The 24,649-nt window shown below is 51.5% G+C and overlaps 1 long non-coding RNA gene across 1 annotated transcript; it reads right to left on the reverse strand.

Annotated features, from left to right (window-relative positions):
* Positions 1-937: 937 nt before the first annotated feature.
* LOC112449348 (uncharacterized) lies at positions 938-24,649 on the reverse strand. The gene is made up of 3 exons (XR_003037914.2): positions 19,672-24,649; positions 19,354-19,537; positions 938-8,324 (listed from the first exon to the last, which is right to left on the reverse strand). It is a non-coding gene; the product is annotated as an uncharacterized lncRNA (long non-coding RNA).

Genomic DNA, 24,649 nt, shown 5'->3' on the forward strand with positions numbered 1-24,649 from the left:
TTAAATTGCTTCCCCATCCCCCGATGAAAGGCGGGAAGTCTTAAAATTACTTCTCCTCCAAATCAGCCCTCAGAGGCGCCACCCTGCCCCGGAAGCTCTCTGACCTGCCTCCTAAGGAATTATTAATTATGATTTGTTTTTATAATCGTCCACTTGGAGCCTCGGATGACACATGCTCAGACTTGTCCACCCTTTAAGAGAAGGAATCAAAGGTTCATGGAAATCAGTTATGTATATCAAGTGGAATTACTTGGGCTCAGCCCTGGATTTGCTCATTTGCTCTGTGACCTTAGGCAAACCCCTTCCCTCTCTGGGCCTCTGTTTTCTAGTTGTAGAAGGAATGTGGACTGACTTCTAAAACAGGCTTAGGATATATATCTCCCAAACTGTGAATATGCCAGAGGTGTGGGAAACGGTTGTAAATGGTACATAGATGGACATTTTACAAGTTTTATTGTTTAACTTTTAAAAGTTAACAGTGCTGCAGTATTTCATTTATAAATGCTGCTGGTTTTGTTCGTTGGGATGGTCACAGGGAGGAGGGAATCACACCTGATTCACACAGTCACTTAGGTATCCCAACTGCTGGAGGCTCTGCCGTGTTCAAAGTCACCCTGGGGATCAAGATCCAGCGGGAGAGGAGATGGTGCAGAAGGAACCCGTCAGCCCAAGTGACGTACATGTGCACCCTCTCCCCGACCCTGCCCTGCCTCACTCCTCTGTCCAGAACTAGTCACACGGTTCCACCCAGACACAAAGCAATCGGGAAATGTAGTCCTCTGGCTGGGCAGCTCCTTGTCTACAGCTGCACACTTCAGAGGAGGCGCACACATCTCTGTGGAGCCTCAGCCATATCTGCTTCGATAGTCTATTTTTAAAAAGTAAATTGAGGAACAGAGCTTGGCCACCCCATTTATCAAAGACAATTTTCTACAAAGTGGGAGGAGTCGTTCTCCCCCATATTAAAGTTTACTGCACAAGAGAGAGTAGTGTGGCAGAGGAAGAGACATACCATCAGTGGACAGAAGAAAGGACTTAGACCCACACAGACATCTCCAGCTGGTTTGTGATAAAATTGTAAAAGCAATTCTGTAGGATAACCTTTCTAATACAGTAAGTCCCCTACATATGACTGAGTTCCGTTCCGAGAACGTGTTTGTAAGTCCAGTTTGTTAACTCCAACAAAGTTAGCCTAGGTACCCAACCAACACAATTGTTTGTACAGTACTATACTTAATAGGTTTATAATTCTTTTCACACAAATAATCAATTCAGTTCAGTTGCTCAGTTGTGTCCAACTTTTCGCGACCCCATGGACTGTAGCACACCATTTTTAAATAATACATTTTAAAAAAACCACAAAAAATACAGAAAATAAATTTAATTTTACAGTGTGGTACCTTAAAAAGTACAGCAGTCGGAGAAAGCAATGGCACCCCACTCCAGTACTGTTGCCTGGAAAATCACATGGACAGAGGAGCCTGGTGGGCTGCAGTCCATGGGGTCTTGAAGAGTTGGACACGACTGAGCGACTTCACTTTCACTTTTCACTTTCATGCCTTGGAGAAGGAAATGGCAACCCACTCCAGTGCTCTTGCCTGGAGAATCCCAGGGCCAGGGGAGCCTGGTGGGCTGCCGTCTATGGGGTCGCACAGAGTCGGACATGACTGAAGCGACTTAGCAGCAGCAGCAGCAGCAGAGTACAATAGCTGGCATACAAGGGCTGGTATCAAGGGCAAGAAGAGTTACTGTGGAGGAGGGAGGTGGGGAGGGGGATGGTTGAGATGAAGGACCGTCAGCAACAGGAGATGGGGGGCAAGCTGCAGTGTCACTCACACCTGATACCGAGGTTTGTATGTAGGGGACTTACTGTAAATAGTGCGGGAGCAACTGGACATCCACGGGCAAAAAAAAAAAGATCTTTGACTTTGACCCAAATCTCACGCCTTATAACAAAGATTAAATGAATCATGGACTTAAACTAAAACACGAAACTATAAAACATTTATTTCTTTTAAAGTAGGAGAAAATTGATTTTCAGGATCTAGGGCCAGGCAAAGAATTGTTACACCTGCGCACCAAAAGCACAATTCATAAGATGAAAAAACTGATATATTGTACCTCATCAAAATTAAAATTTTTTTTTGCTCTGTCAAAGAGGATGAAAAGACAAGCTACAGACCAGGAGAAAATATTTGAAAACCGAGTATCTGGCAAAGGACTAGTATTGAGAATGTATCAAGAACTCTCAAAACTCAGCAATGAAAAAGAAATCCAATTAGAAAATGACAAAAGACAGGAAAAGACGTTTTATGGAATAGGATTCACAGATGCAAATAAACACATGGAACGGCGTTTAACGTCACTGGCCATTAGGGGAAATGCAAATTAAGACCACAATGAGGTATCACTACCCTCCCATCCAAATGACTAAAATGAAAAATGATGAGAACACTAAATGCTGGCGAGGACTGGGGAAACTGGATCACTCACGCGTTCCTAGGGGGAACATAAAATGGCACAGCATTCTGGAAAACAGTTAGGCAATGTCTTAAAAACTACCAGATGATCTGGCGATTGTGCTCCTGAATATAGAAATGAAAACTTAGATTCACACAAGAACCTGTACACACATGTTCATAGCAGTTTGATTTATAATAGGCAAGCATGGAAGTAACCCAGACGCCCTGCAATAGTGAACAGTTAAAGAAACTGGTGCACCCATACCTTGGAATTCTACTCAGCATAAAAAGGAACAAAATATTGACACGTGCAACAGTTTGGATGAATCTTTAGGGAATTATGTGAGTAAAAAAAATAATAAGTCAGTCCCAAAGGGTTACAAACCATATGATTTCATTTACATTGTTGTTGCTCATTGCTGAGTCGTGTCCGACTCTTTGTGACCCCATGGACTGCAGCACGCCAGGCCTCCCTGTCCATCACCAACTTCTGGAGTTTGCTCAAACTCATGTCCATTGAGTCGGTGATGCCATCCAACCATCTCATCCTCTATCGTCCCCTTCTCCTCCTTCCCTCAGTCTTTCCCAGCATCAGGGTCTTTTCCAACGAGTCAGCTCTTCACATCAGGTGGCCAAAGTATTGGAGCTTCAGCTTCAGCATCAGTCCTTCCAATGAGTATTCAGGATTGATTTTCTTTAGGAATATTTATATCGTATTCTTTTTAAAAATTGTGTATTTATTTCCGTTGCGCTGGGTCTCCGTTGTTGTGCTCGGGCTTTCTCTAGTTGTGGTGAGTGGAGGTTACTCTCTAGTTGCAGGAAGCAGGCGTCTTACTCCGGTAGTCTCTCCTGCTGCAGAGCGCAGGCTCTAGGCTCAGGGGCTTCAACAGTTGCAGAATGTGGGCACAGTAGCTGTGGTGCACGGCTTAGTTAGTCCACGCCATGTGGAATCTTCCTGGACCAGGTATTGAACTGGTGTCTCCTGCATTGGCAGGCAGATTCTTATCCACGGTACCACCAGGGAAATCCATTTATATAGTATTCTTACACTCATACAGTTGTAGAAATGGAAACGGGATTAGTGGTGGCCAGGAGAAAGGACAGAGTTGGGGGTGAGAGATGGCTGGGGCTATGAAAGAAGAGCGGGAAGGATCCTTACGGGGACGGAGACGTTCTGCATCTCGGCTGGATCAGTGTCAGCAATCTGGCTGTGTCGTCGTTTAAAAGATGTTGTCATGGGGGAAATGGAGGAGAGGGTAAGTAGGAATCTCTGTTTCCTAAGACTGCCCCTGAATCTACACCAATCTCAACGTAAGAAATTTGATAGAGAATACAAATACAACTTTTTTCTACCTAGCCACTTCTGAACACAATTGTATCTTTGGTAACATGGAGGCACTCTCAGAATCTCAAACAGCGGATGTCGTGCAGTGGTTAACTGTGTGGTATGCTGATGGCTGTGTTCAAATCTCAGTCAAGCAGACCTCTCACCGACCTGAGCCTTGGCTTCCACCCCTGCAAGTGTCTGAGCAGCGGGAGGCCCTGCCTCGAGGGCTTGGTACAGAGACTCCAAGAGATGACTAGAGATTCACAGAGGGCCCAGCGCTCCAGTGCGCCTGCTGCTCTGTAAATTCCTCGTCACTTCAGGGCCGCGACAGGCGGGCGATAAGAACTTAGGGCATCCTCGGCTGGCTCCCTAGGTTGGGATGGTGAGCCCCCCATGCGAGGTTTGTTTTGACTCCTTTCTCACTAAGGGCTGTGTGCTAAACGGCTGCCCTAAGGTTGGTCTGATTGGTTCTTGTCTGCCCTCTGGGCTCTGGAGCACACTCTCAAGGGCCTTTCTCGGTGAAGGAGGAACACAGGCGGTCCCATGGGCTGGGCGGCCCCAGAGGACCACGAGCCCAGGACTTAGCCTCTCTGAGGCAGCAAAAAGAAGGGATGGAAGGAATGCTGACTGCCTACCTACTGTGTGCCTCATGACTTACACGCTTCAGCTCATCAAAGTCTCCCAACAATTTTGCACAATAGGTATTATTACTATTTCTGGTTTATGCAGGAGAAAGGTGAGACTGAGAGAGGAATGGACTTGTCCAAGGTTATGGTGGAGCTGAGCCCTAGTCTGATTTCAATTTAGTGTCATTTTGACTATTAATAATAACCTTATTTATTAAGCATCTACCATAACCAGTTGGGATGCTTAGCTCTTTGCTTTGGGGCATCATCACCCCCTCCCCATTTTAGAGAAGAGGAAACAAAGATTAAGAAGGGTGAGTTGCCCAGATGGACTACAGTTCTGGAAGAAACAGTCAACCCCGCTCTTCCTTCAACCCCGCCCTCAGCTCAGGCTCAGCTCCTCTGAGACTCAAGCTCGGAGACGTAAATGCTGAGTAAGCAGAGGGTTGGTACCTTGAGGTATGATGCCAGGGCAGCCTGTGGGCATTTGAATGTCAGCTTTAGCTGGCCGGGGTCAGCTGAGATGGCCAGAGCTTCTGGTGGGGGCTTGGTGGGGTCCTGGGGAGCTATGCAGAGACCACCCCCCTCCCTGCCTTGGGTCTGACTGACCGTGTGGCAGTTGGAACAGGCTCGGGGTGGCGGTGGCAGTGACAACTTCCTTTTGAGTAATAACATTTACTGAAAAGCAATTCTGCTTTTAGCACCAAAAGTTCACCACCCTTGCAAGCAGGCGCCTAAGAATATCTCTATTCAACCACAATTCAGAGATTCACACAGATTCCCTTCTGCCTTACCTCCAGCGGAGTTTTGTATTTGGTGTTAAAGGGAAACCGAAGACCGCAATTATTGGAGGCGGGAGGGGTGTGGAGAGCGGGGTGATGCAAGGGGGGCCAGGTGGCATCAACCACAGCGCCCCAGGCGTCCACAGGCCGCCTCCAGGCAGTGGCCCCGCCCCCTGCCCTGCAGTTACTGGAAAGACATCCACAGGCTCAGAGTGAAACTGAAGGGCTGACCATTTCTCTTCTTTTTACAAGAAAAAGAAAGTGATTGTCCTCGAAACAAGCCTGACTTTGGAGGCTGGGGACTTGCCCTGGCCATTCTGCACAGTAGAGGCAGAGCTACAGTGGCCCCAGGCGCTCCAGGTCCTCAGCTGCCACCCCGCCACGCGTGCTGGGTCCTTTGAGTGGCCCCTCTGGTCCGTTACTGGAAAGCTAGTCTGTACCGGGGAGGGGATGGTCTGAAAGGTTAGGAGCTCATCCATGGCCCAGGCAGTTGGAGGATGGCGGGGGTGAGGGAGAGGGCCTGAGTGAGGAGGTGTGGCCCTGGGCAGAGGAAGGAGTTGTAAACAGCAGCTCTAAGTCCCTTCCCTGCCCCGATCTGGCCTCCCGACTCGCACCAGAACCAGACGCGCAGGAGCATGCTCAGTTGTGTCTGACGCGTTGTGACCCCATGGACTGTACCCCTCCAGGCTCCTGTGTCCATGGGATTCTCCAGGCAAGAAGACTGGAGTGGGTTGCCATGCCCTCCTCCAGGGGATCCTCCCGACCTAGGGATCGAACCCATGTCTCCTGCATTGCAGGCGGGTTCTTTACCACTGTGCCACCTTGGCAGGTTTCCCCAAACCAGGAACTGTCAGGAAATGGAAAGACGGAGAGTCACACGGATGCGGGTTCAAATTCCACCAGGGGTGTTCACTGGCCGTGTGACCTTGGGCCAGTGATTTCACCTCTCTGAACCTCAGTTTCCTCATCTCTAACATGGGGAGAATAATAGGAAGTCGGGTCATGACCCTCCTCTGCTCGGAATCCTCACATGGCTCCCACCTCTCTTGGCAGAAAAGCCAAAGTCTTCCTGTGGCTCCCAGGGCTTGCATAACTGCCCCTCTGCTCCCCTTACAAGCGCATCTTCTTCTATTTTCTCTCCTTCCCTCCCCTCCTACCACACTGGGCAACTTGTGTCCTGCCAACAGGCTCAGTACACTCCTGCCTCAGGGCCTTTGTACTTACTGTTGCCTCTGCCTGCAAGATCCTTCCTCCAGATACCCCTCCTTATCCTACTGGGGTCTCTACTGAAATGCCCTCAGGAGGCAGCTCTGACCTTTTAAGTTGCTCCCCATTACTCTTTAACCCTTCGAAAGTGTTAGTTGCTCAGTCGTGTTCAACTCTTTGTGACCCTGTGGACCACCAGGCCCCTCTGTCCGTGGAATTCTCCAGCAGGAGTACTGGAGTGGGGTGCCATTTCCTTCTTCAGGGGATCTTCCCGACCCAGGGATCGAAACCGGGTCTCCTGTATTATAGGCAGATTCGTTACCGTCTGAGCCACCAGGGTGCCCCTTTGCCCTGTGTTAACGTCCCTCCACTGCTTGACATGATTTGGGGACTTTATTAATCCCTGTCCTCCAGACTATATGCTCCAAGAGGGCAGAGCTCAGTTCTATGTTATTCTGTTTTAAACCTTCAGGGCCCGGCTCATAGCAGTTGCTCACCAAATGTTTGTTGACTGCACCCAGGCAGGGTTACGTGGTAAGGCTGAAGACTGAGTGTATAGACGGTTCCAACCCGCAGAGTCCTTGCTCAGTAAAGCGTTACTTCCTTTTCTCCCTTCCCAGCACCAATCACGTGCCACATACTCGACTTCCCATCACAAAAGAGGCCTGTTGTAGATGCAGAACCCACACTGGAGAACCCAGGCCCACTCCCTGGGGGGTCTCTGAGGTGTGGTCCAGGGGCTGCAGCCTCCTGGACGTGGTGACAGGGTCTGCTGTGACCTGGGCCTGGCTGGTTTAGGGTCTGGCTGGGGGGGCTCTTTAGACCCCCAAAAGGGCTGTGGGCATAGGAGAAGCTGGCTGTGGCTTCAGGGGACATTGGGCCCTGGGCCTGGGGTTCATACCCTTGCCCTGTAGCCCCCTGGTTCCCATCAAGGGGGCCCAGGGTTTGCAGAAAGGGGTTTTTTCAATTTTCCGTTTCTGGAAAGTTCTGTCCCAGGAAGGGCAGATGTCAGAGGAGCTGTTGGATACGGCTGGAGCCTCAGAGACTCGGAGCCTCCGGGTGTCCTCTCTCCCCGGCACCCAGCCAGTTCCCGAAGCAGAGGGACTTTCCAGAGAAGTCCGCCTCCTGCTCCCCCTGTGCCTGCCCACGAGACTACAGGCCAAGCTCTCAGCGAGGCCCTGCCCCCACCTTTGTTTCCCTGTTTTTATTTCTTAGAGAGGCCAAGGAATCTGGGGTGAACAGCCCCAACACTAGGCCCACGGTGTGGAAATTTCAGAGCCACAGGCTGGCTTAGCACAGGCCCCAGGATATGACCTCCCCACCTGGACCTCCACCTCGGGCTCTGGGTTGAACTGGGCCTGTAGCCGGCCTAGGGTGGGCTGAGCAATTGCCTGTGCACCCCGTCTTCTGCTGGCAGTTTCACCTCTGCCCATCAGAGCTGCCTTGCCCTATGAGGACCCCCTTCCACACTATTACAGCAAAGCGGATGCAACTGACACACGAGCAAGAACTGTCCTCTAACCTTCAGGGTACCCAGAGGTGGCCAGACCCCCAACCCCTCAGGGCAAACCTGCTGCCACCCACAGCCGTATCCAGCCCAGGAATATGTTTGGTTTGGCCCTTAATGTAATTTTTTAAAATGTGAATCAGTTACCAACATTCAAGATATCAGGAGAGTTGACGTAAAATCCATTTTTCCGACTTCTCTTAAAAAACAGGAATCTCAGGCTGTGCGGGGTCCGCTTTCCTACGGGGCGTGGGGAAGCCGGAGTGGGTCATGGTTCCCCTTTCAGAGCAGCACATAGCAGATATTCTCTTCTTCCTCCCAGTCTCTGCTCAGCCCACTTTTCTCATACACATTGCCTACCAGGGTCTTGAAGTATGAGTAGGAGTTCACCAGACAAAGGCGTGGAAAAGCATTCTGAGAAAAAGAAGAGCGTATGTCTTTGTGATATATCTCTTTAAGATTCATCCAATAAGAATGTATTGAATACTTACGGTACACCCTGGGGCATAGAGCAGGAAACCAACTAGATAAGGATCCCTGCCCACCTTGCGCTCATTATTGCAGACCGCAGCTCTCAGCCAGGTACTATTATGTCACCCAGGGACACTTGGCAATGTTCGAGGCATTTGTGGTGTCATAACAAATGTGGGTGGAGAAGGCAATGGCACCCCACTCCAGTACTCTCGCCTGGAAAATCCCACGGACAGAGGAGCCTGGTAGGCTGTGGTCCACAGGGTCGCTGAGGGTCGGACACGACTGAGCAACTTCACTTTCACTTTTCACTTTCATGCATTGGAGAAGGAAATGGCAACCCACTCCAGTGTTCTTGCCTGGAGAATCCCAGGGACAGGGGAGCCTAATGGGCTGCCGTCTATGGGGTCGCACAGAGTCGGACACGACTGAAGCGACTTAGCAGCAGCAGCAAATGTGGGTGGGGGGAGGGGATGCTACTGGCATCAGTGGAGAGAGGCCAGGGGTGCTGGTAAACCAATCATGGCGTGCCCAGGGCACCGCTTCACAGCAAAGACTGATGTGACCTCCAAAGTCCAGAGTGCCAAGACTGAGAAACCCTGGTTTAGCGGGAAATAGTAAACTAAACGAGCCAAGGAACACATCACCTGAAGTCAGGTGGTGCTGAAAGTTTTCTGATGAAACTGATCAGAGTGTGGCAACGGGGGTCAGGAGGTGCGTATACAGCTGCCTGGGGGAGGTTCTGTTTGCACAGAGACCTGAGGATGAGAAGGAGCCGGTCCTGAAAAGATCGAGGCGCCCCCGGCAGGTGACCCCAGACGGTAGTTGCTCCCTGAGCGGCAGCTCCTCCCCTTTCCGCACTGCTTGTCACCTCAGCCTCACTTCTGGGGCTGGGATCAGCGGTCCGGTTGCTACTTTACCAACAAAGGACCCTGGCTGGATGTCACAAGCCTCTAAGAGGCTGACCCGGGCCACCAGACCACTCTGAGCTGGTGTCCTTGGGGTGCCTGGAGGGCATGCTGGGCACTGAATTGCCTTCTTTCATTCATTCATTCAGTCAGTTCAGTCACTCAGTCGTGTCTGACTCTTTGTGACCCCATGAACTGCAGCACGCCAGGCTTCCCTGTCCATCACCAACTCCTGGAGCTTACTCAAACTCATGTTCATTGAATCGGTGATGCCATCCAACCATCTCATCCTCTGTCGTCCCCCCCTCCTCCTGCCTTCAATCTTTCCCAGCATCAGGGTCTTTTCAAATGAATCAGTTCTTCGCATCAGGTGGCCAAAGTATTGGAGCTTCAGCTTCAGCATCAGTCCTTCCAATGAACCCTCAGGACTGATTTCCTTTAGGATGGACTGGTTGGATCTCCTTGCAGTCCAAGACTCTCAAGAGTCTTCTCCGACACCACAGTTTTCATTCAGGCAGTCGATAAACATCTACGAGGCCCACTGTGGCCCAGCAAGCTCAGGAGCCCCCAGTCATGGCACATAGTAGGTCCACAGGAAATATCGTCAAACAAATGAAAGGAAGGTACCAATGAATAAAGGGGCCCTCGTCCATGTAAGATAATGGATCATGGCCAGCACTGATTGGGTGCCTACTGTGCGCCAGACCCACCCCCAGCTGGAGTGGACACCAGCTGGGCGGGAGGGACAATGATCATCCCCACTCCATGGTGAGAAGGCTGAGGTTTGGAGGGGACACCGATTGCCCAAGGCCTTGTAGCCAGGAAGCCACAGGGCTGGCACTGGAGCCCAGGCCTCCCAGATCCTAGACTGCACGCCCTGCCTTGGCATTTTGTATGCTCTGACTCCATTTGTATGCTCTATCCTCCCAACCCTATGAGGTAGCTGGTGGCATTATCCCATCTTATGGATGAGGCAGCGGAGCTCAGAGAGGTGGAGTGACTCACCCAGGGTCACACAGCATGGGTGTTCAATCTATGGGCCACCAAGCCCTGCCCCTGGTAACACTTACTCCCCCCTGAGGAGGGTTAATGAGACCCACAGGGGACGTGGGCCGGAGGGTTAGGCCCCTTGGGGTCTGTAGGACCAGGCTGGAGGGTCTGGAGGAGGCGGGGTCCGGGGTGGGCGGATGGGAGCAGGTGGGCCTGGGGAGCCGCCAGCCTTCCACCCCCACACTCGGGCGCAGCCGTGGGGAGGCTGTGGAAAGTCTGCCGGTCGTGTGTGCGGCGGCCTGACAATGGCTCCTTGTGTCTGCGAGGCGGGAGGGGAGGGGCGCCATTGTTCTCCGGGACACCTTCCCGCCAGGGCTGGCTGTGGGCGTCCCCGGCCCAGGACACTTGGCACAGGGCTGTTCCGGGCGCCTGAGGGAGGTGTGTGCCCGCATCTGTGTGTGTGTGTGTGCTGCTGGAGTGTGAGTGTGTGCACAGAGGGGCATGTGTGTCTGACACCGTCGCTGAGTGTGCACATGCATGCCTTGCATGCTGGGGCGCTGTGTCTGAGCAGGCTTGTGGCTCCCTGTGTATACCACATCCCAGCGTGCCTTCCTGGGTGTGTCTGCTCTTGCGTCGTGTGTATGGTGCGTGTTCCGGGGTGTCGAGAGAGACTGCCCTTCTCTGTTAGTGTCTCCGTCCCCACTGGGTGTCTCTGGCATCTCGACGCCAAGGGGACAGCAGAGCTCTGGCTTTCAGGTGAGGGCCGAGTCCTGCTTGTTGCCCATCTTTGCGGAAAGGGGTTCCAGGCAAAGGGGGTGCAGGCGAAGAGCCGGAGGCAGGCCTGCACCAGGGGATGGGCACAAGCAGCTGGCGGCCAGGGCAACGCAGCATGGGGAGCGAGCGGAGAGCACCCCAGCAGGGAGAGTGCGGTGGAGCCATCAGGGTGTTCGTGCTGGGGAGTGACAAGGTCTTATATGGAGGTGCCCTTGGTATAGGATAGATTGCAGGGCAAGTATGAAACCTGCTGGGGGTCACCCTGGGGTGCCCCCACTCTAGGGAAGACTGCAGCTCCAATGGAACTGAAGAATTTATTTACAGGGTGACAGTGGAGAAACAGACATCAAGAATAGACTTATGGACATGGGGAGAGGGGAGGAGAGGGTGAGATGGATGGAAAGAGGAACACAGAAACTTACATCACCATATGTAAAATAAACAGCCGATTGGAATTTGCTGTAGGTCTCAGGGAACTCAAACAGGGGCTCTGGATCAACCTAGAGGGGCAGGATGGGGAGGAAGATGGGAGGGAGGTTCGAAAGGGAGGGGATATATGTATACCTATGGCTGATTCTAAAGGACAGAAATGGTATGGACCTAACAGAAGCAGAAGATATTAAGAAGAGGTGGCAAGAATACACAGAAGAACTGTACAAAAAAGATCTTCACGACCCAGATAATCACGATGGTGTGATCACTCACCTAGAGCCAGACATCCTGGAATGTGAAGTCAAGTGGGCCTTAGAAAGTATCACTACGAACAAAGCTAGTAGAGGTGATGGAATTCCAGTGGAGCTATTTCAAATTCTGAAAGATGATGCTGTGAAAGTGCTGCACTCAATATGCCAGCAAATTTGGAAAACTCAGCAGTGGCCACGGGACTGGAAAAGGTCAGTTTTCATTCCAATCCCAAAGAAAGGCAATGCCAAAGAATGCTCAAACTACCGCACAATTGCACTCATCTCACACGCTAGTAAAGTAATGCTCAAAATTCTCCAAGCCAGGCTTCAGCAATATGTGAACCGTGAACTTCCAGATGTTCAAGCTGGTTTTAGAAAAGGCAGAGGAACCAGAGACCAAATTGCCAACATCCGTTGAATTATGGAAGAAGCAAGAGAGTTCCAGAAAAACATCTATTTCTGCTTTATTAACTATGCCGAAGCCTTTGACTATGTGCATCACAATAAACTGTGGAAAATTCTTCAAGAGATGGGAATACCAGACCACCTGATCTGCCCCTGAGAAATTTGTATGCAGGTCAGGAAGCAACAGTTAGAACTGGACATGGAACAACAGACTGGTTCCAAATAGGAAAAGGAGTACGTCAAGGCTGTATATTGTCACCCTGCTTATTTCACTTATATGCAGAGTACATCATGAGAAATGCGGGGCTGGAAGAAGCACAAGCTGGAATCAAGATTGCTGGGAGAAATCTCAATAACCTCAGATATGCAGATGGCACCACTCTTATGGCAGAAAGTGAAGAGGAACTCAAAAGCCTCTTGATGAAGGTGAAACAGGAGAGTGAAAAAGTTGGCTTAAAACTCAACATTCAGAAAACGAAGATCATGGCATCTGGTCCCATCACTTCATGGCAAATAGATGGGAAAACAGTGGAAACAGTGTCATACTTTATTTTTGGGGGGCTCCAAAATCACTGCAGATGGTGACTGCAGCCATGAAATTAAAAGACCCTTACTCCTTGAAAGGAAAGTTATGACCAACCTAGATAGCATATTGAAAAGCAGAGACATTACTTTGCCAACAAAGGTCCGTCTAGTCAAGGCTATGGTTTTTCCTGTGGTCATGTATGGATGTGAGAGTTGGACTGTGAAGAAAGCTGAGCGCCGAAGAATTGATGCTTTTGAACTGTGGTGTTGGAGAAGACTCTTGAGAGTCCCTTGGACTGCAAGGAGATGCAACCAGTGCATTCTGAAGGAGATCAGCCCTGGGATTTCTTTGGAAGGAATGACGCTGAAGCTGAAACTCCAGTACTTTGGCCACCTCATGCGAAGAATTGACTCATTGGAAAAGACTCTGATGCTGGGAGGGATTGGGGGCAGGAGGAGAAGGGGACGACAGAGGATGAGACGGCTGGATGGCATCACTGACTCGATGGACGTGAGTCTGAGTGAACTCCGGGAGTTGGTGATGGACAGGGAGGCCTGGCATGCTGCGATTCATGGGGTCGCAAAGAGTTGGACACGACTGAGTGACTGAACTGAACTGAACTGATGGCTGATTCATGCTGAGGTTTGACAGAAAACAGCAAAATTATGTAAAGCAATTATCCTTCAATAAAACATTAATTAAAAAAAAAAAGAATTGCAGCTCCCCATTTTGCAGAAGTGGAAACTGAGGCCCAGGCGGGAGAAATGCCTTCCAAAGCTGCACATCTGGGAGCTGCTGCAGTGCCGGAGCTAATTCTCATCTCCCCTTCCTTGGCGGCCTTTCCTCCCTGAGTCTTCCTGTCTCATGGCTATGCAGGTGCCTGTGCTAAAGACAGGGGCCTAGGCATCCTCGTTGTCTCAGGAACCAGGACTCTGGAGCCACCGGGCTTGGGTTCAAATCCTATCTCTGACGCTTAAGAGCTGTGTGACCTTGGGCAAGTCACACAGCCTCTCTGAGCCCCAGTTTCCTCATCTGCAAAGTGCAGATGACGACAGCATGATGCCACTGATGACTCTCCCCATCACAGGATCCCTCTCTACTTAGTTTTTCTCCAAGCTACTTATCACCTTCTAATACCCATGAAAGTGTGTTAGCCACTCGGTTATGTCCGACTCTGCGACCCCACGGACTGTGACCTGCCAGGCTCCTTGACTCCATGGAATTCTCCAGGCAAGAATACTGGAGTGGGTTGCCATTTCCTTCTCCAGGGGATCTCCCCGACCCAGGGATCAAACCCAGGTCTCCTGCACTGCAGACAGATTCATTACCATCTGAGCCACCAGGGAAGCTTCACACAGGACATGTTATACTAATTTGTCATGGCACTAGAGTGTCATTTCCAGGAAAGCAGGAAGTTTGGGGTGTTTTGGTCATTACTAATAACCAGAAGACTGTTGGTGCTCAGTGAACTTTTGTCGAATGAATGAAACCAGGTAATTGGTATGAGATACTGGCCTAGGGCCTGGTACATGGGTGGAACATGAGTGTAGCTGTAATTGTTAACTTGGGAATGGGCTTGGACATGGGTGTTTGGAAGCACAGAAACCCAGGCACCCCACCTAGGAATTAGGGTCCCAGTCTCTTTTCTGCCCTTTGTCCTGCACATCTGATCTGCTGAACCCAGTAGTTTCTGTCTATTTTTTTTTTTTTGCCACACCACACAGCTTGTGGGATCCCAGTTCCCCGACCAAGGATCAAACTTGTGCCCTCTGCAGTGGAAGTACGGAGTCTCAACCACTGGACCACCAAGGAAGTCCGGATATTTTCTGTCTTTAGCCTCCATGGCTCACAATGGGTTGGCTCCTGCAGGTACCGGCGCTGGTGAACATCCCTGAGTATTGGAGCCCCACCACCCCACTTCCCAGAACCCCTGTCCCCCTCTGGGTAACACCAAGCAGAACCCTCTGGTTTGCGGGGAAGTGGGGTAAGCCAGCTGGCAGCTGCGGCGAAAATGTCCTCTGCCGGTGCTCCTGGCACAAAGAGCCACTGGGCAAATATTTGTCAAGTCCACACGCTTTGTCGAAGAGATGGCTTTGTGATCTTTCAGTCTGTTGAGGCAAGAGTGAAGGGAGACCGCCAAGACCAAGTGGGTGACATAGTGACCTCTCAAGGTCATTGTGTCCAGCCCCCTGCCACCTGCACTCAGCGTCCCTGCGTCTTGAGAAGGGCCAGGAGCTGGAGAGGGGACCAGAGCTGGAGAGGGGACCAGGCCCGTCCCTGCCTTGCCTTCCTCCTTTGTCCTGACTCCCGGCCTGGGGCACGCGGTGGGCGCCACGCAGGTCGATAGAAGCGGGGTGTGGGGCTGGCCAGGGTGGCCATGGTCCCGTCCTCAGGGACCAGCTGGGGCCCTGCTCAGCCTAACTGGACAGCTTGGGGTCCGCCCACGGGCCCCCACCCTATCCTTAGGCCTCATCAGGGTTCAGGCCTCTGTCTCTCGGTTCTCCATTCACACCCCCTCGTCTGCTAAGCACCCCACAGGGGAAGGCGGTGGGGCTGGAGCTGAGTAAGCCCGGGAGAGCGGAGGGAGGAGGTCAAAGGGGTCACGGGGTCGAAGGGTACAGGGCCTCCAGGCCAGGGAATTTTGGATTTCCTTCTGGGGCTATGAAGTCCCACTGGAGGGCTCCGGGCAGGACAGTGCCGGAAGTGCCTTTCAATTCCTGTAACAAAAGGGGCTTTGTCTTTTTGAAGGATCCCTCTGGCTGCTCTGAGAGAATACTAGTGGTTGGGGTAGGAGAGACAGGGTGGGCATGGGGGCTGGGGGAGCAACGCCACCCAGGGTGACAGGCACAGGGGTGGTGTGAAGTGGCATTCGGGGTGTATTTTGAAAGTCAGAGCCAATGGCACTGCCTGCCGGGGGCTGTAGGGGTCACTGAGCAAAGAGGCTAGCAGGCCAGCTCTAGGCTTTCTGGTCCAAGTAACTGGGAGGCTGGAGGGACCATTTTCCGTTCCCGGGAGGTGGGAGCAGATACTGCTGTCGGTTTAGGGAACATGGTTGAGTTGAGGTGTTTTGTGGGCAGATGAGTGAGGAAAGCCACGGCCTGCCACCTCTCCGAGGCCTCTGTCCCACCCCAGAGCCCCGTACCTGCCCCAGGACAATTGCGACAGCCACCCAAGCTTCCTCCCAGCCTTTCTGTGCTGCAGCCCTTCTGTTCCACACTGTTCATCTTCAGAAAGCACAACTCTGGAACTCCCCAGGTGGGGCCGTGGTTAAGAATCTGCCTTGCAGTGCAGGGGACCCAGTTCGATCCTAGTGGGTGAATTAAGATCCCACATGCATCAGAGCTTCCCTGGTGGCTCAGCTGGTAAAGGATCCGCCTGCAATGCTGGGGACCTGTGTTTGATCCCTGGGTTGGGAAGATCCCCTGGAGAAGGGAAAGGCTACCCACTCCAGTGTTCTGGCCTGGAGAATCCCATGGACTGTATAGTCCGTGGGGTCACAAAGAGTCCATGTGTGTGTGTGTGTGTGAGAGAGAGAGAGAGAGAGAGAGTCACTCAGTCATGTCTGACTCTTTGTGACCCTATGGCTATAGCCCACCAGGCTCTTCTGTCCATGGACTTCTCCAGGCAAGAATAGTGGAGTGGGTTGCCATTTCCTTCTCCAGGGGATCCGTGTGCTGCAACAGAAAAATCCCACATGATGCAGCGAAGGTCCTGCATGCTGCAACTGAGACCCGGCACAGCCAAATGAATAAAAACTAAAAATAAAAAAGAAAGCCCAGCTCTGGGTCACGTCTCTGCTCTAGAACCATCAGTGGCTCCCCACTGTCACCTGGGTAACAAGTCCAAACGCTTCAGTTGGGGTGACCCGTCTGCCCTGACTCCTGCAGCCTCGTCCCCCGTGTGGAAACCACGTGGACGACTCTTGGATCCTCAGACACACCTTGTCCCGCCCCACCTCCTCAGCCTCACTGAAGCGGCTCCTGCCAGCTGAGTGCCCTTCCTCTCCTCGGGGATGAGTGTAAACGTCTTGCCTCCAATGTCTGTAGCCCTTTGTTTATTTCTTCCTCCCAGGACATCTCACACAGTGCCTTTTAAAAATGACTTTGATCTCATTTATCTGTGGCTGTGCTGGACTGCTGCTGCCTTGCACGGGCTGTCTCTAGTTGCGGACTGCCGGCTGTTCATTGTGGTGACTCCCTGGGTGCAGAGTGCAGCCTCTAGGACGTGTGGGCTTCAGTTGTTGCGGCAGGCGGGCTCAGTAGCTGCGGCTCCGGGGCTCTCGAGCTCGGGCTCGATGGCTGCGGCACACTTCACTTAGTTGCTCCACGACCTGTGGGATCTTTCCAGATGAGGGATCGAAACTGTGTCTCCGATGTAAGCAGGCAGGTTCTTTACCACTGAGCCACCAGGGAAGCCCCTCACGGTGCACTGAATTATACTTGTTTATCTCTTTCCCTCCTCCCAGAGGGCAGAAAGGCGCCAGATTTATTTCTGGGCTTGATGCCAGGCTCAACCCGGGTCCTTGTCAGATTTGGTGGGTGGACCGCTGAAGATGCTGTGTTCCCCGTGGTCTGGGCCCACCCAGTTCCCGTTTCTCCTCCTTCTGGAGAATACACTGATGTCCCCCCTGGGGTGCACCATTCCATCAGCTGAGCTGGCCCCAGCCCCAGGGGCAGACTGGTGGTCCAGGCCTGGCCAATCAGAGCTTCCCAGGCCCCTGGCTACTTCCATTGGTTCAGGGGTAGGCACGTGATCTAGTCAAAGCCAACAGAACTCAATTCTGTGGAACAGAAGGGAAAAAATTGTTGCCTTGAAGTGGCTGAGCTAGTGGGATCTTAGCCTGGTGGAGCCATGGCCCCTGAGCCACCGTGAGAACAAAGACTGCCAGGAAATATAGCCAACACAGGCCAAGGTGCAAGGTGGGGCCAGCCTGAGTCCTAAAAGCAGCGTGGGTGTGCCTGGATCCAGCCGTGTCTGAAGCTGGAGTAGCCCTGAACTCAGTTATATACGTTAATTTGTTTTTCTTTCTGAGTGAGTGAGTGAAGTCGCTCAGTCGTGTCTGATTCTTTGCACCCCCATGGTCTATAGCCCACCAGGCTCCTCCATCCATGGGATTTCCCAGGCAAGAATCCTGGAGTGGTTTGCATTTCTTTCTCCAGGAGATCTTCTCGACCCAGGGATTGAACCCAGGTCTCCTGCATTGTAGGCAGACGCTTTACCAGCTGAGCCACAGGGAAGTCCTTTCTACTTCTCTCTTTAAAATGAACTTCGTATTGGATTTCCACTGCTTACAGCTGTAAGAATTCCCGAGAAACACACGAGCTTTCTTCTGCATAAATCTCTTGCCATCTCACTGCCCGTACCTTCATGAGCCCAAGTGAAATTCCCTCGTTGAGGAACTGCTTTGAATATTTGCTTACGGAGCTGATATAGTATTGGTCTCTTTTCTCTCTCCTGGATAATGACCCCAGGCTCTCGCTGCCTCAAGCAACTTTCGGAACTTGGCAGGGGGCAAACAGAGTAAAGAAGGAAAATGAGCTCGAACTCTGAGGCTTAAGGCTGAGCCTCTGGCCCCACAGCTGCTCAGCGTGGTGCTGGGCACACAGCAATGCTTCTCGGCCATTCTCTGCTCGATAGTGTAAGGGGAGGGTCTTCAATCTGGGCGTGATGGACTTTCTGAACTGGAATTCCTCTCTGAAATATTGTAATGAGGAGTCCTTCCTCCAGAACGGGTTAAGAGAGGCTTTCTCAGCCTGCTGACTGCCGGCGTCTGGGGCCGGCGCATCCTCTGCAGTTGAGGCCACGGCAAGTTAGATTAGAAGCTTCCCTTACTTCTCTGCCTGCTAGATGTAAGTAGCAATCCCTGCCCCGCATTGTGACAATCACAGGTGTCTAAGGACATTGCCAAAAGTCCCCTGCGGGGCAAATAACCCTGGTGGAGGCAAAGAGCTTTGCATAGGCCTTCACACTTAGCAAGCACTCAGTAAGTACCGGCAACGATAATGCGTGATAACGGTGCTGATGATCACTGAGGAAATTCCGGTGTCTCAGTCAGGGTCAGATCGGACCAAGTTAAGCAGGAAGGGGATTTGTTGGAGGAACAGTGTAAGTTTATGGAATTTATGAGGAAAGGGGAGAACGAGGTCAGAATAGCACAGAAATGAAGGCAGGTGTAAGAAAGCAGGTAGTTCAAGGAAGAGGTGCTGGTAGTGATAACCAGCTAGTCCCCATGTCAGCCTTCCTAACAGACCCTCATTTTGGCCAGGAAATCCCCCCATCTCAGGGACTCGGGGTGGGGCAAGGGACACGATTCTGGTCAATGATACGTGCCGGGAAATCTGCTGGGAGCTTCTGGGAAAGGCTTCCCTGCTTGTCAAAAGAGACAGAGGCGCATTTCACTTAGCACAAGACAGGAGCCCCTTCCTTTATACGGTTTACTAATATTCCACGATGTATGTATGCCCCATTTCCTTTATCCACTCCTCTGTCAATGGATTTTTGGTTGTTTTCACATCTTGAAATCGTGAATAATGCGGCAAAGAATGAAGACGCGCAGATACCTCTTGGAGATCCTGATTTCAATTCTTTTGGATAAATACTAAGAAGTGGGATTGCTGGATTGTTACCATTATGCTAAGTGAACTGAGCAAGTCACAGAAGGACAAGCACCGCAAGAGCCCACTTACCTGAAGCATTTAGGGTGGTGGGACTCGTGGAAACAGTAGAATGCTGGCTGGCCAGGTCTGGAGGGAGGGGGATGTGGGGAGCTGCTATTCAGCAGGTGTGAGGTTTCGCTGGTCTAAGAGGAGTTCGGGTCTTGAGATCTGCTCCACCTCAGGGTGTCTGTAGTTAACCACGTTGTGTTGTACACTAAGAAGTTTGATCAAAGGATAGTTCAGTTCAGTTCAGTTGCTCAATCGTGTCTGACTCTTTGAGACCCCATGAACCACAGCACGCCAGGCCTCCCTATCCATCACCAACCCCCGTAGCCCACCCAAACCCACATCCATTGAGTCAGTGATGCCATCCAACGATCTCATCCTCTGTCGTCCCCTTCTTCTTCTGCCCTCAGTCTTTCCCAGCATCAGGGTCTTTTCCAATGAGTCAGCTCTTCGCATGAGGTGGCCAAAGTATTGGAGTTTCAGCTTCAACATCAGTCCCTCCAATGAATACCCAGGACTGATCTCCTTGAGGATGGACTGGTTGGATCTCCTTGCAGTCCGAGGGACTCGCAAGAGTCTTCTCCAACACCACAGTTCAAAAGCATCAATTCTTCGGTGCTCAGCTTTCTTTATAGTCCAACTCTCATATCCATACATGACCACAGGAAAAACCATAGCCTTGACTAGACGGACCTTTGTTGACAAAGTAATGGATAGATGTTATGTTAAATAAAAAGAGCACTAATAAAACAACATTATGTGGAGTTCTCAATGATACCAACATTTAAAAAAATTTATATTGGATTGGCCAAAAAGTTTGTGCAAGTTTTCCATAACATTTTATGGAAAACTCGAACGAACTTTTTGACCAACCCAATATATGAACGTTCTTAGATAAAGGGGAAAAAAAGGGGAGGAATGGGCTCTGTCCCTCTAGGGTTGGGGAGAGGTCATGGCGCTTGCAGCCTGCTTGAGCCAGTGAGGAGAGGCAGCTGGAGGGCAGAGCCCCAGTCTAGGATGTGGGTCCTTGTTGATGTTATTAAACTGCTGCACTAACCAATCCCCGATTCCCCATCACTTCCAAACTTCCAAGCTACAAGACAATCATTTCCTTGTTTTTGAAGCCTCTAATTTTTTAATATTCTTTGGTTTTTTTTTTAAAGTATGTATTTATTTTTGGTTCTGCAGGGTCTTGGTTGCCGCATGGGCTTTTCTCTAGTTGGTGAGAGCGGGGACTACTCTCTAGCTCTGGAGTGCGGGCTTCTCAGCTCAGTGGCTTCTCTCATTGTGGAGCTCAGGCTTCAGATCACAGGCTCAATAGTTGTGGCACACAGGCTTAGTAGCTCTATGGCACGTGGGATTATCCCAGATCAGGGACTGAACCCATGTCTCCTGTGTTGGCAGGAGGAGTCTTTACCATTGAGTCATCAGGGAAACCCTTGAGCCTCTTTTGATTGAATTTTTATTCCTCGTAGCCAAGAGCACTGGATCAATGTGCTAAATCCCAAGATGTATTGTTGCTTCTAAGTTGCTCTTGACATTTCTCGCCTGCCTCCTAAATAATGCAGAGGGACTCATTCTTGCTAGAGATACCGGACCCCTGGGTCCTCACCTGGCTGCCAGATATATTCTGCGGCCTGGAGATGAACTCAGGGCTCAGGCAGGAGGCCTTCCAGGAGACCAGCTGCCAATTCCTCGTGGAGTTCAGACTTGGCCTCTCAGGGCCTCAGTTTCCCCATCTATGAGCTGGGGGTGGTAATGGGGCCTCCTATTTCCCAGGGTGTTATAAGGATGAATTAGATGAGTTCTGTTCTGTAAAGTAACAGGCGCAATGCCAGGCACACACTAAGTGCTCAGCAAACATGGGTTATCACTACTCTTTCCTCATTTGGAAAATAACGATAAGCAAGGAATCTACCCCAAATTTAGTCCGTGTAAGACTTGTTCAGGACACTGTTAGAACTGGCAGCTATCATCATCATCATTTCTGTTTCCATCTGTGAAACAGGCCGGGGGCTTCCAGAACCAGGGTAAATGGAAGTGCCATCACGGGGTTCCAGGCTGCAGGGTGAAGTGTTCACAGGAAGGGAACCCTTCCTGTTGTTATTACTTGGAGCAAGGGAAGGAGGAACCTGGGAAGACCCAGTGTGGATGGGGTGCAGAATGAGACTGGCGGCCTCAAGAGATGAGACTGGGGTGGAGAAGAAAGATTCTGCCAAAGCAGGTAAAGAGACTTCAAGGAGAAGCGTGAGCCCCTGAGAGTCTCCTGAGGTTCAGGGGAGCCACCACATTGCCAGCTTGAGAGAGAAGTGCCTTTCTCCTTAGACGTGAAAGAAGGGCCTCAGGAAGGTGAGAGGTGGAGGAACACAGGCATTAAGCCAGAAGTGGCCAAGGCAGCCTTCATGCCTCCTTCCAAAGCCCCGAGTCATCACCACTGCCCCAGGCCTCCAGGGCTGGAGGTCGTGGGATCCTTCCATGCTCGCCCGCGCCTCCAGCATTCGGGCCTGGGGCTTCTGCCTCGCTGGGCAGACTCCCCAGCCTCTCCACTCTGTGCACTGGGCACCTTCCTGACCCCAGGACCCATACCTGGCTCCCCCGGGCATCAGAGGGCCTCCCTGTCACTGGATAGATTAAGCGACTCGAGTGAGCCTGCATTTTCCAGCTCCCACTCACCGCCATTCACTCACTTCCTCTCATACTCATCAAGCAGTTGGTTCCTTGTCATTTCTCAGAGGAACCGTGTCCCTTCCTGTGAACCCTTCACTTTGCAGCCTGGAACCTGAGTCACCCCGAGATGGCATCTCCGTCCACCCTTGTTCTGGAAACCCCTGGCCCATTTCACAGATGAAAACAGAAGTGATGATGATGATGATAGCTCTCAATCCTAACAGTGTCCTGAGTACATTCTCTGTGGACTAACTTTGGGGTCGATTTCTTACTTATTGTTATTTCGTAAATGAGGAAGACAAAACCCAGAGAGGGTGAGTACTGTGCTAAAAGGTAGAGGAGCCCCAGTATGAGCCCAAGCAGTCTGAACTTCAATCACGATTAGTTAGACATTTAACAGAACACTTTTGTAAAAGAAAACATTATGAAGAAAAAAACTGGAATTTTTGTTTTAAAATGTATCATTGGTTTACTCGCTCATCAACCAGATATTTCTACGGTAAAGTTCTTCCAGGACCATCAGTGCGGAATACTGTGAGTTAAAACACATTTGCAGTTTACCTCCCAGTTGGCTTGAGTGAAGATGATTCCAGAAAGACTGCATGATGAAGTCTCACTGTCTCTGCAGATCTCAGCTGGCCTCAGACAAGCATTAAAGATGAGCCGAGAAGTCATGAGCCTTGCAACAAGGGAAGTGGCTGGGTGAGGACCATGGTGACCTGGAAGGACGGCCATGAGTCAGCTTCCACGGTGAACTTGCCCCAGTCATGCCAGAGAACCATTGTCCTCAAGAGAAGTCAGAAATCCAGATCTTTAGGTCGACTCTCAACTTTTAAATGTTTCTGCTGAGTAAGAGAAAGCACTGGGCTACGGCCCCTGCACCTTTCAGGGTCAAAAGACAGCAGCAGCCAGTGCTGGCAAGGATATGGAGCCATCGGAACCCCCGTACTCTGTAGCAGGGATTGTAAAAACGGTGCAGCTGCTTGGGAAACCGTCTGGTGCTTCCTTGAAAGATTGAACACAGAGTTACCATAAGACCCAGGAAGCCCACGCCTGGGTCTGTCCCCAAGAAAACTGAAAGCCTGTGTGGCTTCCCAGGGGTGCAATGGTGAAGAATCCACCTGCCCGTGCAGGACACGCGAGAGACATGGCTTCCATCCCTGGGCTGGGAAGATCCCCTGCAGTAGGAAATGGCAGCTCACTCCAGTATCCTTGCCTGGGAAATCCCATGGACAGAGGAGCCTGGTGGGCTACGGTCCATGGGGTTGCAGAGTCAGACACGACTGAGTGACTGAGCATGCACGCCCATCCACACGAAAACTTGCACATGAGTGCTCATGACAGCGTTCTTCATAGAAGACAAAAGAGTGGAAACGATCCAGATGTCCCTCAGCTGGGAAATGGATCCAAGAGTGTGGCTTGGCCATACAACAGAACACCACTTAGCATTAAGAAGGAATGCAACGGAACTTCCCAAGTGGTCCAGTGGTTCAGAATCTGCCTTCCAAGGCGGGGGACTCAAGTTTGGTCCCTGGGTAGGGAATTAAGATCCCACTTGCTGGGGGCAACTAAGCCCCCGCACCACAGTTAGTGAGTCCACATGCTCTGGAGCCTGTGAGGCACGACTAGACAGCCCGAGCACGAAACCAGAGAGACGCCAATGTGCAGGGATGAAAGATCCCCCAGGCTGCAGCGAAGGTCCGGCCTGCCGCAGCTGAGACCCGACTCACAGGTACTGATTCATGATTCGCGGTGGATGAACCTTGCAAACATTATGCCAAGTGAGAGACGTCAGACGCAGAAGGCCATATACTGTCTGATTCCATTCATATTAAACATCCAGAAAAGGCCAATCTATTGAAGCAGAAAGTTGATCCATAGTTGCCAGGGGTTGCAGGGAAGGGGAGTGGGAAATGACTGCCCACGGGCCTGGGGTACTTGGGGAGGTAAAACGGATGGTGGCGGTGGTTGTGCCAACCATGGATGTCCTCAGAACCACTGAACTGCACACGTTGTATGGTATAGGCGTTATATCTCAAAGTTGGTAACATTTAAACATGTTTGCCTGATAGAGCTCAGAGCCAACTGCAGGCCACGCTCTTCCGCTCCCTGGTTGAGGAGGTCAGCCTTAGCTGCCCGGATGTTCAGCTACCTGGAACGCTGGGTTCCCGCAGAGCACACGGGGCTGCCCCAGAAGACAGAATTTCCCCCCTGGGGCTCAGCGGCCACAGAGAATCGCCCTGGTGGGGGATGCTGTTCCCGACACTTCCCTTTTTGCTCCTTTTAAAAATAAACAATGAGATGCAAGCCGAGAAAAGTTCTGTTTGTTAACCTCTAGCCCCAAACAAGAAGGAAACAGAGCCGGGTGAGCCTGTGGTTCAGACCAGCTCCAGAGTCCGGCAGGCCAAGTCCAGCACCGTCCTCTGGGTCTGTGTGTGAAGTTTCTGGAATCCGGTGCCTGTGTATGGCGGGGTGGGGGCTGTTTTCCTGCCCTCTTCCTCCTCCCCCCCCTCACCTCTGTGAAGAAGAGCTGGAAGCCTTGTGAGCCCAAGAAAGATGGCCGTGGTCCTGGAAGGGCAGGCTGGGTGAGGAGCCATTGCTCTCTGACCCCGTGGACCTGCAGGGATAGAACCCCTCCGCAGTCAGGCCAGGA

This window comes from Bos taurus, chromosome 13, assembly GCF_002263795.3.
Source record: "Bos taurus isolate L1 Dominette 01449 registration number 42190680 breed Hereford chromosome 13, ARS-UCD2.0, whole genome shotgun sequence".
Lineage (NCBI taxonomy): Eukaryota > Metazoa > Chordata > Mammalia > Artiodactyla > Bovidae > Bos > Bos taurus.